At 35.4% G+C, this 14,813-nt stretch overlaps 1 long non-coding RNA gene across 1 annotated transcript in view; it reads right to left on the reverse strand.

The window, feature by feature from the left end:
- Positions 1 to 1,502: 1,502 nt before the first annotated feature.
- Positions 1,503 to 14,813, reverse strand: part of LOC140594895 (uncharacterized) — a 46,325-nt gene continuing 33,014 nt past the window's right edge. Inside the window, exons 3-4 of the long non-coding RNA XR_011996172.1 lie at positions 4,965 to 5,053; positions 1,503 to 1,628 (exon numbers count right to left, since the gene is read on the reverse strand). This is a non-coding gene — a long non-coding RNA (uncharacterized lncRNA). The remainder of the gene's footprint in view (positions 1,629 to 4,964; positions 5,054 to 14,813) is intronic.

A 14,813-nucleotide genomic window follows, 5' to 3' on the forward strand; every position in this document is an offset into this window, starting at 1 on the left:
ACAATGGACCCTCTTATTAATTTAATTTGGCAACAGTCTGTATGGAATTCCCTAATACTTTCCTATCTTAAGATAATATCTAATTTACTAGTACTTTAACACAGTGTTATCAGAATTCTCAGATTATCACCTAAATCAAAATCGAAACTTGAGTTCGCGTGTTACACACTCATCAGTTGTATGTCTATCAGTCACTTCCTGACTTTGTTCTTTGTGTAATTTACATGAAGCAAGTGTAAATGTAAGGGGATGGCTTTGTTTATTAAACTTATTTTTTTAAAGATTTTATTTATTTATTCATGAGAGACAGAAAGAGAGAGAGAGAGAGAAAGAAAGAAGCAGAGAGAGAAGCAGGCTCCATGCAGGGAGCCTGACATGGGAATCGATCCTGGGTCTTCAATATCAGGCCCTAGGCTGAAGGCAGTGCTAAACCACTGAGCCACCAGGGCTGCCCCTATTAAACTGAATTTTTAAGCAAGACTTTATCTTTAAAGATATATATGCATTAGGTTTGCATGATTTCATGACATTCACATAATTCATTGGTTTAATTAAACCAGTGAGAAAGAGAATTGGCTCCTTACAGTTGATCCAAACAAATGGTTGATGAAAGTAAAAAATAATAGTAAAAATAACATAATTTTTCATGTGTTCTATCAAAAGGAACCAAGTATTCATTAGGTTTTAGGTATTAAAGTCAGAATTTTCATTTGCCCTGTTGAATATTTCTTGTATTACAGCCATAGGTTTGTCTCACCACAGTAAATGGATATTGTTTTGTCTATTGTGTAGAAAGATACTTTCAAAGATGAAATCACATGATATAAGCATTAGAATTTAAAAAGAACTTTAGGAATACCTTGGTGAGTCCTGCAATTTGATGAGATCATCTATGACTGATCTATTTTATAGCATAGAGTTCGCATACAAGAACATACAATTGTATATATAAAACTGCTCTTTGCTTCTAGGAACTAAGTTTGTGATGCTGGACACTAAAAATAGTGGAGTTGGAACTTTATCTTCCTAGATCTCATTTTAATCTATCATTTTCCCCCTCTCCATTGATGAGTATTTTAAAAAGTTTTATCAAATCTTAACATAACTGTTAAGGGTTGTGCTGTGTCTCCTCAAAATCCATATGTTAAAATCCTAACTACCAGCATCTCAGAATATGGCTTCCTTTGGAAATAGGGTCATTGCAGAGGTAATAATTTAGGATGAAGATATACTGAAGTAGGGCGATCTCTTAATCCAAAATGACTGGTGTCCTGATAGCAAGGGGTGACTTGAATACAGACAGAAACACACAGAAGACATGAAGGTACATTAACACATCTGCAGGGAGATATGCATATCTATACGGCCACAGGAATAGATTTTTCTCTCATAGCCATCAGAGGATACCAACTCCTCTGATACCTTGATTTTGAGTTTCCTGCCTCCAAAACTGTGAGACAATAAATTTTGCCTAAGACAATCAATTTGAAGTATTTTATTAAGAAATATCTAGCAAAACTAATACAATCATGAAAAGAGAAGCCTTCAAAGAGGACTTCAAACAGAAATTGGCTTGTCACCATTGGCAGAACACTGATACTAAGATGGCGGCTTCTATCTTGTACTGTCTGGAAATAAAAAGACAAGGGTACAAATTATGAATGGTCTTTCAGAAGTATTTGTTTCTTTAATCCCCAATGATTTATTCCTAAGGGTTCCTTTTCACTATATAGATAATGAATTAATGTTCTTAAAATATTCTGGGCTCTTTGGAGGTGCAAGGCCAGCTGAATTCATTTATAATCTATCACAGTTAATGGCTCTGATTAGAATAGTTACTATAGTTCTGGATGATTCAGATCCTTCTACTACAGGAATTGTCATTTTTCTTTATTTTTTTTTTTACCACGACTCTACCAAAAAAAAAAAATAGGTGAAATGCTTTCTTTACAACTAGATTTACTTTGAAGGAAATAGTTAACAGTAGATAGCCAAGAGTCAGAAATGGTGAGAGAATAGTTGTGCAATCCAGTGAGATAAGGAAGAGAAGAAGCTGGATGACCTGAGGTGGAACTCTGCGGATGCCTGGACCCTCAAGTTTGAGGAGAAGCCTAGGGGCAAGTCTCTCTGGCGAGGTTAAGACTTTCTGACCTGATGAGAGTGAACAGATGAGTGTCGTGGGGCCTCATTGCCTAGCTCAATGGAGTAGGTTAGAGAATTGCTCCGGGGCCTGCTTCTAGGGGTTGGCAGCTAATGATTACTTGGAGCTTACATTTCTATGCATGTTTTCCTTCTATTATAACAACATATGAAGCTAGTACAAATAAGTTTCTTAAATGTGAATGCATCCATCAAGTGAGCAAGCGGCAAAGGTTAACACTGGTGGTCTTCAGAGTGTTCTTGTGTTCATTCTTCTGTAACCTTTGCTCACCTTTATTTTAACGTGCTCCAAAACTTGTCTCAGATACTGAGCTCTTTCTCTGACACATGCCCCCATTTTCTGTAAGTGAACATTTGAGCAATAGCTTTCTTTGTTCCTATACTAAAGTTCTAACTTTTATACTAAACAAATGGTTTTCTGAACCTCTGTAGAATGTTCATGGTGAAAATAATGTCCTGATTCACAGACAAGGTCACTGAGACCCAGAAAAATACAATTACTTGGCAATGGTGACATTTGAGCTGGTTTCTGAACTTCCTGTTAGACATTGCTCAGCCCTCGGTTGTCAGTAATGGCTAGTGAAATTGGGAAGAAGATTGACATAGTTTGTCTTCAATATAACCCCATTTTCCTCCTTGAATTTCTTGTCTATTTTCCTTCTTGAGAATATTATCTTGTTCTCAGCTGGTGACATGCCAATCACTCCTAAGCTTTTACTATTAAATGTGGCGCTTGCTGACTAGGACTTACTGAAGATGGCACACCACCTGGAGACACTGCATTGGAAAAGACAACTTGATGCTGATAGTATTAAAGACCTACTGCTGGCATGGCAGGCAGTGGGATTGCTACTCCATGGGAGACACTACTCAGAAACCCTTCAGTTACATCCAGGTTTCCAACATTACTTACTTAAAGACTCATTCTCAAATGTTATTCAACCCAGACAACCCTCTCCCATGTTTAAGAGTTCAGTTCTTTCCCATAAAAGTCCCTTAACAAGCCTGAATAGATTGGGCATTTGACTGTCTTTAGAGCTCTGTTACTGCTATGATTAAGTCACAGAGCTGATCCTCAATTTTCTTTGCCCTCTAGCTGCAGAAGATATGATTTATATGCTGCTGGCAGGCCCACCAGCTCCCATATATAGTCTTTAATAGACAGTTAATCATTTTCAACCTTAAATTGTCTCTCTCCCAAATATCAGTTGTCTCCAACAACAATCATTCATTTCCATTATCTTTATTATTGCATCTTCCATATTTTTCAAATGACCGATTTATAAATGTCTATATTTCCTTCTACAAGTATACATTCTCGTTCACCATCAGTGAGTTTTTATAATTTTACAGCCACTTTGTGCCTACAAGTAACTTTATTTTACCTATAAGCTCTGATAGAGTAACACATTGCTAGCTGTAGCTTGGTTCCCAAAGACCCCCATCTCTAGTATTTATACTTGTATAATACCCTCTCCTTGAGGGTGGAATAAATATACTGATTGCTTCTAAGAGAATATGGCAAGATGACAGGATGTCATTTCCATGACTGGGTTACAGAAGACTATGACTTTCACTGGTATTCTTTCCTGCCTTCTATTTTGCTTGCTCTGATGCTAGCAGCTTATCATAAGGTATTCTATGAAGAAGTCCTCATGAAACAGAAATGAGAAAGGATTCCAGCCAACAACTTACTAGGAACTAAGACCTTAGTTCAAGAAGCCATGAGGAACTAAATCCTGCCAACAATCATGTGAGTGATCTAGAAAACACATCCTTTCCAGTAGAACTTGGAGATAACTATGAACTATTGATAGACCCAGAGGCTGAGGATCCAGATAAGAGGTGCCCAGATTCTTGATCAAAGACAGTGAGATAATAAATGTTGTTTAAGCCACTACGTTTTGGAGTAATTTATTGCATAGTAGCATGTAACTAATGCACTAGCCCTGTGTTGAGAGGTTATAGTAGCCATCATACAAGATGGCCCCAAATGACCCCCACCTTCTATTATTCACACCCTTGTGTATCCCCTCTATATTATACCAGGATTGCTCTCAGAGATCCATATATATTATGGATCCATAAATACTATGGCAGAAGTTTTCAATATGTGACTTCTGAGATTATGTTCTTAAAGGAGTGTGGCTTTGGTCTTGAGCTCTCACTCTCTTGGATCATTTGCTCAAAGGGAAGCCAGATGTCATTTCTTGAGGCAGCTCTGTGGATCAGCCCATCTGGTGAGGAACTGAGTTCTCCAACTAATAGCCAACGAAGAAGTGAATCCTGCCAACAAGCATGTGACAAAACTTGGAAGCAGATCTCTTAGCCCCTGTGTAGCCTTGAGATGAATGAAGTCCTGCCTGAGAGCTCAACTGCAACCTTATGAGATACTCTAATCCAGAAATACATAGCTAAGATGCTTCTGGATTCTTAACGCTGAGAATTTGTGTGAGATAATAACTGGTTTTTGTTATAAACTGCCAAGTTTTGTAGTAACTTGTTATGCAGAAATTTATGACTAATCCAGTGACTCATTACTAGAATAAAATTGAGTGTGTCTGCTTGTTTTGGCCAGTCCAAGGATGAGGTTTACATAGAGATTAGAATGCAGGAAGTTTATTGGAGAGTGCTGCCAAGATATCTATTTATGGAGAGAAGAAAAAGAAACAGGATTGAACAAAGGGAGAATTTGTCTTGTGGTGCCATCATAAGAAAGATTCAGATGAACCAGTAGTGCAATCTGAAATTGGGATAGCCATTCAAAATTAGTGAGCAATTTGAGTGGGGGATCAAAATTTTACCTGCATCCACAAGTACTTGGGAGTAGAATATATTGGGATGAGTCTTGGGTAAAGGACCTCTTTTCAGCTGAGCAAATTCCCAGAAAGAACTGAATAAACAATAATAAAAATAAAAGAATGAGGAATAAATTAACATTATTATCTCAATAGATGTAGAAAAAGCATTTGACAAAATCCAACATTCTTTCATAATAAAAATTTTCAAAAAATGAGGTATAGAAGGAACTTACCTTAATGTATTAGAGGCCATATATGAAAAGCTCACAGCTAACAATATACTTAAGGATGAAATGCTGAAAACTTTTCCTCCAAGAACTAAAACAAGACAAGGATGCTCATTCTTTTGACTTTTATTCATACATTGTGTTGAAAGTCCTAGCCAGAGCAATTAGTCCAAAAAAGAATTGAGACATCCAAATTGGAAAAGGAGTAAAACTATCTCTGTTTGCAGATGACATGATTGTATATACATCCTTTAAAGTTTCCACAAAGAAACTATTAGAAAAAAATAAATGAGTTCAACAAAGTTGCAGGATATGAAATCAATACGCAATAACCAGTTGAATTTGTATACACCAACAATTTATCTGGAAAAGAAAACATTCATTTACAATAGCATCAAAAAATACTTAAGAATAAATTTAGCCAATAAACTTGTATGCTGAAAACTATAAAGCACTGATGAAGGGGATTCAAATAGACATAAATAAAGGTAAAAACATCTCATGTTCATGGCTTGAAATAATATTGTTAAAATGTCCATACTACACAAACTGATCCATGAATTTGATACAATTCCTATCAAATTCCCAAAGACAATAGAAATAGTAAAGAAAAACAGAAATATATGTGGAACCATAAAATATCCCAAAGAGCTAAAGCAGTTTTGAGCAAAAAGGAACAAAGCTGAAGGTATCACAGTTTCTTATTTCAAAATATATTACAAAGCTATAATAATCAAAACATTGTGGTATGGCATGAAAACAGACATATAGGTCAAAGGAATGGAATAGAAAGCCCAGAAATTAACCCTGAAAATATGGCCTGTTAATTTATGACAGAGGAGCCAAGAATATGCAATGGGCAATGATAGTTTCTTTAATAAATGGTGTTGGGAACACTGGATAGTCACAAAAAAAGAATGAAATTGGACACATAAAAATCAAGTCAAAGTGGATTAAAGCCTTAAATGTAAGATAAGAAATCATAAAATAAAACTCTAGAAGAAAAAAGAGGAAAAAACTTCCTGGCATTTTTCTTGGCAATAAATTTTGGGATATGATACCAAAAGCAAATGTAACAAAAGCAAAGATAACAAGGGAGGCTTACACAAACCAAAAAGCTTTTGTCCAGCAGAAGAAACAACCAACAAAATGAAAAGACAATCTACAGAATAAGAGAAAATATTTGCAAACCACACATCTAATAAAGGGTTAATGCCCAAAGCATATAAGAAACTCAAACAACTGAATATCGAAACCATTATGATCTGATTTAAAAATGGATGAAAGAAATAAATATATATTTATCCAAAGAAATACAAATGTACAATAGATGTATAGAAAAGAGCATTACTAATTAGAGGAAATGCAAACCAAAACCACAATGAGATATCAGCTCACACTTATTAGAATGGCTTTTATTAAAAAGAGAAAAAGAGATTAAAAATGTTATAAATAGGATGTGGAGAAATGGAACTCTCATATACTGTTGCTGGAATGTTGATTCAGCCAGTATGGAAAATGGTATGGAGATTCCTCAAACACTAAAAATAGAACTGCCATATAATCTAGCGATCCCAATTTTGCATATATATCCAAAGGAATTTAAATTAATATCTTGAAGAGATGTCTGTACTTTCATGTTTATTACAGCATTATTCACAATAGCCAAGACATATAAGCAACCTAAATAGTTATCAATGGATGGATGAAGAAAATGTGGTATACACATAAAATGGAATATTATCTAGCCTTAAAAAAGGGAATCCTATTATTTGCTACAACATGGTTGAACCTGGAGGACATACACAAATGAAATAGGCCAAACACAGAAGAAAAAATATGACATGGGGCCATTTATATGAGCAATCTGAAATAGTAAAACTCATGGAAGCAGAGAGGGGAATGTTGGTTGACAGGGGCCAAAGGGAGAGGGAAATAGGCAGGTGTTAGTTAAAGGATACAGTTTTGGTTTTGCAAGATAAGGAAGTTCTAGAGATCTATTGTACAATATAGTGTTTAGTTAACAAGACTCTATTATATACTAACATTTTAGACACAAGAATAGATCTTATATTCAATATTCTTATTACTACTACTGTGAATGATAAAATAAGGGAAGCAGAAAGAAACACTGGATATAATGGATAGGTTTATAACAGATTGTGGTGATCATTTTACAGATGTATACTTATTTCCAGACTCATCAAGTTATATCCATTATTTACAATGTTCTGTAAGCCAAACCAACCAACCAACCAAAAAACCCCCAGGAAACAAAGCAGAACAAAAAACCAAAACACCCATGGTATGCTAGGATGGATATAGCAAGGGATTTTGAATGAAATAGAGTCAGGTTCAAATCTTTAACTATGTGATCATAGGCAAATTACTAGATTTGTGAAGCTTGTATTTTTCTTTTGCAAAAAAAGAAAAGTATTATTCTGTTCATGGTGGTTATGTTAGAATTAGATTGTCATACTTATAAATTGAATTATTGAACAGAACCTGACACAAATTAGTATGAATGTCTTTTTCTTTTTTCTATCTGCTTTGAGTAAACAATGCTCCTGCCTATGGCCATATAAAGATGGGTAAATCAAAGAAGGCATAGCAAGTTCTCCAATTTACTTTAAAGGAAGCCTAAATTCAGGCTAAACTGCAGCAAGCTAATGAACTCAGGTCACCTTTTCTTAAGGTGGTTCATGTCTTAGAAATCCTTTGGTGTCTTTTTTAGCCACTGCTAAATAAAGGTGTGGAGTTGTGGCTCTGATAGATGAAACTGGTGAGTAAACAACTAACTACCTGTTCAGCCATTTATTATGTATAAATCATTTACAGGATCATAAAATGACAAGATTTCACACTCAATCTTGTGTTACAGCTCTTGAGTAGCTTATCTCTCTAGACCATGAAAATAATTTCATCCTAGTTTATCAGAAAGAAAGTTTTAACATGGAAGCCCCCTTTTCCTGTGGTGGTGGGGGGTGTTCCTTCTTTTAAAAGGACACCAGTGGGGTGATGACTCATTAGTCTGGTTGTCACTGGATTAATTGACTAGAGCATGATATATAATCAGATTTCTTTCTGGAATTTTACTCACAGTAGTTTGACTCTCTATTTATTAAGAGTTCTAATTTGCTGACCACAAAACAAAACAAAACAAAACAAACAAATCTCTCAGTTCTTATGGTCTTTTCCTAGCTTTGTGCTTCCAGTCACGAAAGACACTGTCTCTAACCATTGTATGATCTAGTTAAATTACCTGGTTTGTTACCTGTTCATTTGAGAGTAGGAGGGTCATAAAGACAATCAATGGCTTCTGCCATAGACCTGGTCAGAAATAAACAAGAATTTATTCTTTACTGAATTGTCCAACTTGAAGTACTTTACAAGAAGCTGGACAGATAAAAGTGGGAGAAGGTGGAGATAGAATGCAAAATTGGATCTATGTTGCCTAAGGCAGGGCAAGGTGAGGAGAAATAACAGAAAAGAATTAGGGATGATTCTGGATCCAGCAAACACACAGAAGATTCTCATCAGTTGCCTCTTTAAAATTTTATTATAAATAAATAAATAAATAAATAAATAAATAAATAAATAAATAAAATTTCATTTCTGTCTCTCTTGCTCTCTCTCTCCCCTTACCATCCTCTTTTCTCTCCACAAGTATTTGACTATCTACATCGCCTGAGGGGGTTGCTATGCAAATAACAGTCAAATAAAAGAATTTGCTTTAATTGGGAAAAATTTCATACTTGGGATAGTGTATTTTATAGCTCAAATTTTTTTCTGTTTTTTTTTTTTTTCACTCCTCATCCTTACTTCCAGGTATTATTATTTTATTCCATGATAAGCATATAACCCCAAATATTTACTGGTCTTATCCAATATTTCAAAGCTTTAAGAGTTGGCTTTCATGTTATAGATTTATTTGCAGTTCTCTGGATAAATTTTTTTTTTTGATGTTCATCTTCTAGAAAAAAGACTAACCATTTCACTCCCAAAAGTGTTTTTAAAGTTTATTTATCCTGAACAATTCTTACAGTTAGTTTTTATGTCAATATGAAAAAAGGCAGTAGAATTCATTTAGCTAGAGATATATTTAACAATTAAAGCATTCTTACTTTCCACTAAAAAGAATAAAGCCAATACATTGTATATTTAGAATTGGGAGAAATGCTCTTATATAAATAAAACTGAGCACTCATTGTTTTAAATTATATAGCTATAACATCTGTAACATTTGGGAGAAGAAAGGAAATAATGATTTACATACTAGAGAAAATATAAAGGAATAGGTCAGGGGTAAGTTCTAAGGAGGAAAAATTGTATATTTGTATTTACTCAATTTTTTTTTCAGAAATATAATGTAGAATTCCAACTAAGCTTTGGAAGTAGTTTGGAGCATTGAAGGAAACTTTAATCACTCATATTGTACCTTCTGGAGAGGTCATTTCTCTTATGAGACTACAGAATAAATGAAGGTGCATATTCTAGACATCTGTGGCTAGCTTAATTTTTTTTTTTTTCTTCTCTGGTTTGCCTGAGAGATTTCTAGGTAGCATCAGCTATTGTGGATAAAAATGGAATTCTTCAATTCTGTAATATAGAGATATTTCCTCTTGTGACTCTGACCTCTTTGATCTTTCCTTTATTGTTCCAAGCCACAGCCATAGATTTAGTCCTAAGGAAGCCTTCCCATTCCTGGTATAAGTAACTATGGGATAAATGACAGGGTACTGTGACTTTTTATTCCAACAGGCCATCTTCTCTGTACCATTGTGCATTTTTCTCTTAAGAAGTAGTGAAGCTCTGAAGGCTCCTGGACATCCTGGCAAGTTTTTCCATCAACTGCAGCAATCAAGAAGCATTGCTACCTTAAGGAAGTAAGGTATGCATATAGAGGCAAATGTCCTTAGTTCTATTGGGAAATACATAATGGGAATTTTCTTGATTCAGTTAAAACATCTGTGGTTTCTGTGTGCTATAATATGAGATTTCCTGCTCTTCTAATATAGGTTCTCTCATTGTAGGAAGAAAACTTCAGAATCTAAAAAAAATCCAAGTATCTTTTGCTTTGCTCGTCTGCCTCTTTATTATATCATATTTACCATTCATTGTCCTTGGACAAGCCACAGAAACTGAAAGCCTCAGATATTCATTCAATATAGGGTGATAACAATACATTTGTTTCATATGAAATTAAGATGATCAGATGATAAAACGTTATGTGAAATTATAATGAACTGTTTTACTTAATGCAACTTTTTTTATTAACGCTATCAGGATAGACTCAAAATACGAGGATCGTTTCTCTAGATAGGGCTCAAAAGCAGACAATTAGGTTTGGTTAGCAATTGCTGGGTTTTATGCTTAAATTTGTTTCTCTCTTTTCTTAAAAAATTGGAGAAGCCTATATTCACAACTTTACTCCACTTTAAAAACAAACAAACAAAAAAACCCCATGATAATTAAATTTATGGGATAAATGCCACAGTGGAAAAAGAGAGAATAAAAAGCTTTTAAGAATCCCCCAAGAGCTCAAAAGATTAAAATCATTTTGAATCCAATATTCCTTTCCTTATTCTTGGGATTGGGAGCAGAACTGGGAAAACAACGATGACATCAATGACAACAAAAACAAAATAACATTACCATCTATTCATTGAAGATGTATTTGAGAAAGCTATATGCCACTTTCTTGGGAGGTTCCAATTATTTATGAATACAACAAGTGAAAAAATCTAACCTGTTCCTATAAAAACTATGAAGTTGTCTCAGAAGGGGGAGGAGGATGATATGTACTTTAGGAAAAGGAAGTATAACATGTATCTAAAAATAGCAACATAGTGGAGAGGTAGAAAGAAGGAAGGAAAAGAGACATACTACTCTCAACATTTGGTAAAAGTTTTTTTCCCATTCTCCACCATGTAACAGCAGTCTTCTTTACAACATTTGATACCTATAATTATCCAGTCACTTATAATTAATTGGAGTAACTTGTCCTTTGGCCTCCCCACCAAAGGGCAAATTTCATGAGACTATGGGGCTGTATTTGCTTATACGTGTCTCTGCCACAGTGTGAAATATACAGTGGGAGAATATCCAGTAAATATTTGTTGACTAAATCTCTGAGTGATAGGGTTGTTTGGGAAATGAAAAGAAATTCCTCTGTAAATAATAGATTAAATAATAGCTTGATAACTTTATTTGTATTGTATATGTGAGTAGGGCCAAATAAAATAATGAACTAATGCTAATGCATTAAGGAAATGTTATTAAGATATATGCAAAACCCTAGTTCAAACATGAGAACATATATTTTAATATTTTCAATTGCATTATGATTTCAAGTTAATAATACCTTTCTCTTTAAAACTACACATTCAAAATATATATTGCCTAGTCATGTTATTTTAATTATCTGCATGTTTTTGCTTCATACCTTAATAGGTTTAGCTGTTTTTCCTCTTTTACTTAATCCCAACATAGCAAATGATGGACAAAAAAAAAACTTCCTGCATGCCTGCAGAGACCAAGATGACTTGTAATGGATTTATCCCTTTGAAATGGGAAATAAGACATGAGGCAAAACCAGAAAAGACACAACTTAGAGCAAATTTAAAGCTGATTTATTTTCCTGAGTCAGATACCTATATACACATACTCGTGTGCATACTTATTAGAAAAGTAAGACAAATTGGCTATCCCAAAGTCTGTCTTGTGTCTATAATATCGTCCAGAAATATTAACAGTGCAGGTTTTTCATAGTAGAAAACATTTTACTTGGCTGAATCTCATAGACCATTTGCTTACTGTATCACAATTTCCATCAAAACACTTGGGGACTGGAGCACAGGGGTGGCTCAGTAAACTAAGTGTCAGACTCTTGATGTCAGCCCTGGTTGTGATTTCAGAGTAATGAGATGAGCCTAACATCAGACTCCGTGCTGAGCATGGATCCTAAGCTTCTCTCTCTCCCTCTCTCCCTCTGCCCTTTTCCCAGTTCTCTCTTGCACACAAATAAATAAATAAATAAATCTTAAAAAATAAAACACCTGGGACTTATTATCAGAGACAGAATTCTAAATCTGTTTTTAATTTTTACCTCTAGAGCCACCTGCATGTGGACGCCATGACTGTGCAACTTTCTGCATATCCCATTGGCCACTGGTCCCTATAAAGCTGCTACGCCTCTTAGTCTTGGGGTCCAAATCCCTGCTCTGCTGTGTTGGGTGTACTTGGACCCAAGCTCAAGCTTGTAAATAAACCCTCGTGTGTTTGCATCGAAAAAAAAAATTTTTTTTTACCTCTACTGTTTACAAATTTTAAGATATTTTATATTGATAATATTGATTACAATATTTCTTCTTTTCCCTCAGAATGAGAAAGGAGATATCAGATATCAAAATAAAACAAAAACTCATCCTTATATGAGGACCTTGGTCAAATTCTATATTTTCTGGTTGCCAAGCAAGCCAGCTTTGATTTTTGCCTTCCAGAGCTAGTAGACCTACTTCAAAGTTTATTTCTAGGCTTATGTGCCATGGTGTTTGTTCTTGCCAGTGAGTTGTACCAAAAGCCAGCTGGCAGTACAAGACCTAGGATATGGCCTTCATTCTCAAAGGATAACAAAAAGGGGAAAAGAACATTTGAGCTGTGCAAGCCAACTAATATGTGGAAGTAGACTATAGTCTGGTTTGGAAGATTAATGTAGAAAGAAAAAGACCAACATCCTTTCATCCAGTTGCCAAGGGCAACCACAATCTTTTTTTTTCTATACTTAGCTTTCATTTACAAAGTTATTTTACAAAGAAATAACATATTAAATAATTAGCCTTTCTAATCTTTATACATATAACATCTTGGATAAATTACAAAAATATATGAAAAATATATTTTAAAAATCCACAAAGAAATAGGATAAATTTTTATTAAGTTCAAATAAGGAAAACAAAACCTTTTAATACTTAACAGCGCATAGGTAGGTTGTAAACCTATAAAAAGAAAGCAACAGTTAACACTAGACAGGTGTCATGAAGCTTCAAGGACAAAGTCAGTCTTCAATTTCTTTTTTTTTTATAATAAATTTATTTTTTATTGGTGTTCAATTTGCCAACATACAGAATAACACCCAGTGCTCATTCCGTCAAGTGCCTCCCTCAGTGCCCATCACCCATTCACTCCCACTGCCTGCCCTCCTCCCCTTCCACCACCACTAGTTCGTTTCTAGGAGTTAGGAGTTAGGAGTTAGGAGTCTTTATTTTCTGTCTCACTTTCTGATATTTCCCACACATTTCTTCTCCCTTCCCTTATATTCCCTTTCACTATTATTTATATTCCCCAACTGAATGAGACCATATAATGTTTGTCCTTCTCCGATTGACTTACTTCACTCAGCATAATACCCTCCAGTTCCATCCACATTGAAGGAAATGGTGGGTATTTGTCGTTTCTGATGGCTGAGTAATATTCCATTGTATACATAGACCACATCTTCTTTATCCATTCATCTTTCGATGGACACTGAGGCTCCTTCCACAGTTTGGCTATTGTGGACATTGCTGCCAAAAACATCAGGGTGCAAGTGTCCCGGTGTTTCATTGCATCTGTATCTTTGCGGTAAATCCCCAGCAGTGCAATTGCTGGGTCGTAGGGCAGGTCTATTTTTAACTTTTTGAGGAACCTCCACACAGTTTTCCAGAGCGGCTGCACCAGTTCACGTTCGCACCAGCAGTGTAAGAGGGTTCCCTTTTCTCCGCATCCTCTCCAACATTTGTGGTTTCCTGCCTTGTTAATTTTCCCCATTCTCACTGGTGTGAGGTGGTATCTCATTGTGGATTTGATTTGTATTTCCCTGATGGCAAGTGATGCAGAGCATTTTCTCATGTGCATGTTGGCCATGTCTATGTCTTCCTCTGTGAGGTTTCTCTTCATGTCTTTTGCCCATTTCATGATTGGATTGTTTGTTTCTTTGGTGTTGAGTTTAAGAAGTTCTTCATACATCTTGGAAACTAGCCCTTTATCTGATACGTCATTTGCAAATATCTTCTCCCATTCTGTAGGTTGTCTTTTAGTTTTGTTGACTGTATCCTTTGCTGTGCAAAAGCTTCTTATCTTGATGAAGTCCCAATAGTTCCTTTTTGCTTTTGTTTCTTTTGCCTTCGTGGATGTATCTTGCAAGAAGTTACTGTGGCTGAGTTCAAAAAGGGTGTTGCCTGTGTTCTCCTCTCGGATTTTGAAGGATTCTTGTCTCACATTTAGGTCTTTCATCCATTTTGAGTTTATCTTTGTGTATGGTGCAAGAGAGTGGTCTAGTTTCATTCTTCTGCATGTGGATGTCCAATTTTCCCAGCACCATTTATTGAAGAGACTGTCTTTCTTCCAATGGATAGGCTTTCCTCCTTTATTGAATATTAGTTGACCATAAAGTTCAGGGTCCACTTCTGGGTTCTCTATTCTGTTCCATCGATCTATGTGTCTGTTTTTGTGCCAGTACCGCACTGTCTTGATGACCACAGCTTTGTAGTACAACCTGAAATCTGGCATTGTGATGCCCCCAGCTATGGTTTTCTTTTTTAAAATTCCCCTGGCTATTCGGGGTCTTTTCTGATGCCACACAAAT

This window comes from Vulpes vulpes, chromosome 12 (assembly GCF_048418805.1).
Source record: "Vulpes vulpes isolate BD-2025 chromosome 12, VulVul3, whole genome shotgun sequence".
In the NCBI taxonomy this organism is placed as follows: domain Eukaryota; kingdom Metazoa; phylum Chordata; class Mammalia; order Carnivora; family Canidae; genus Vulpes; species Vulpes vulpes.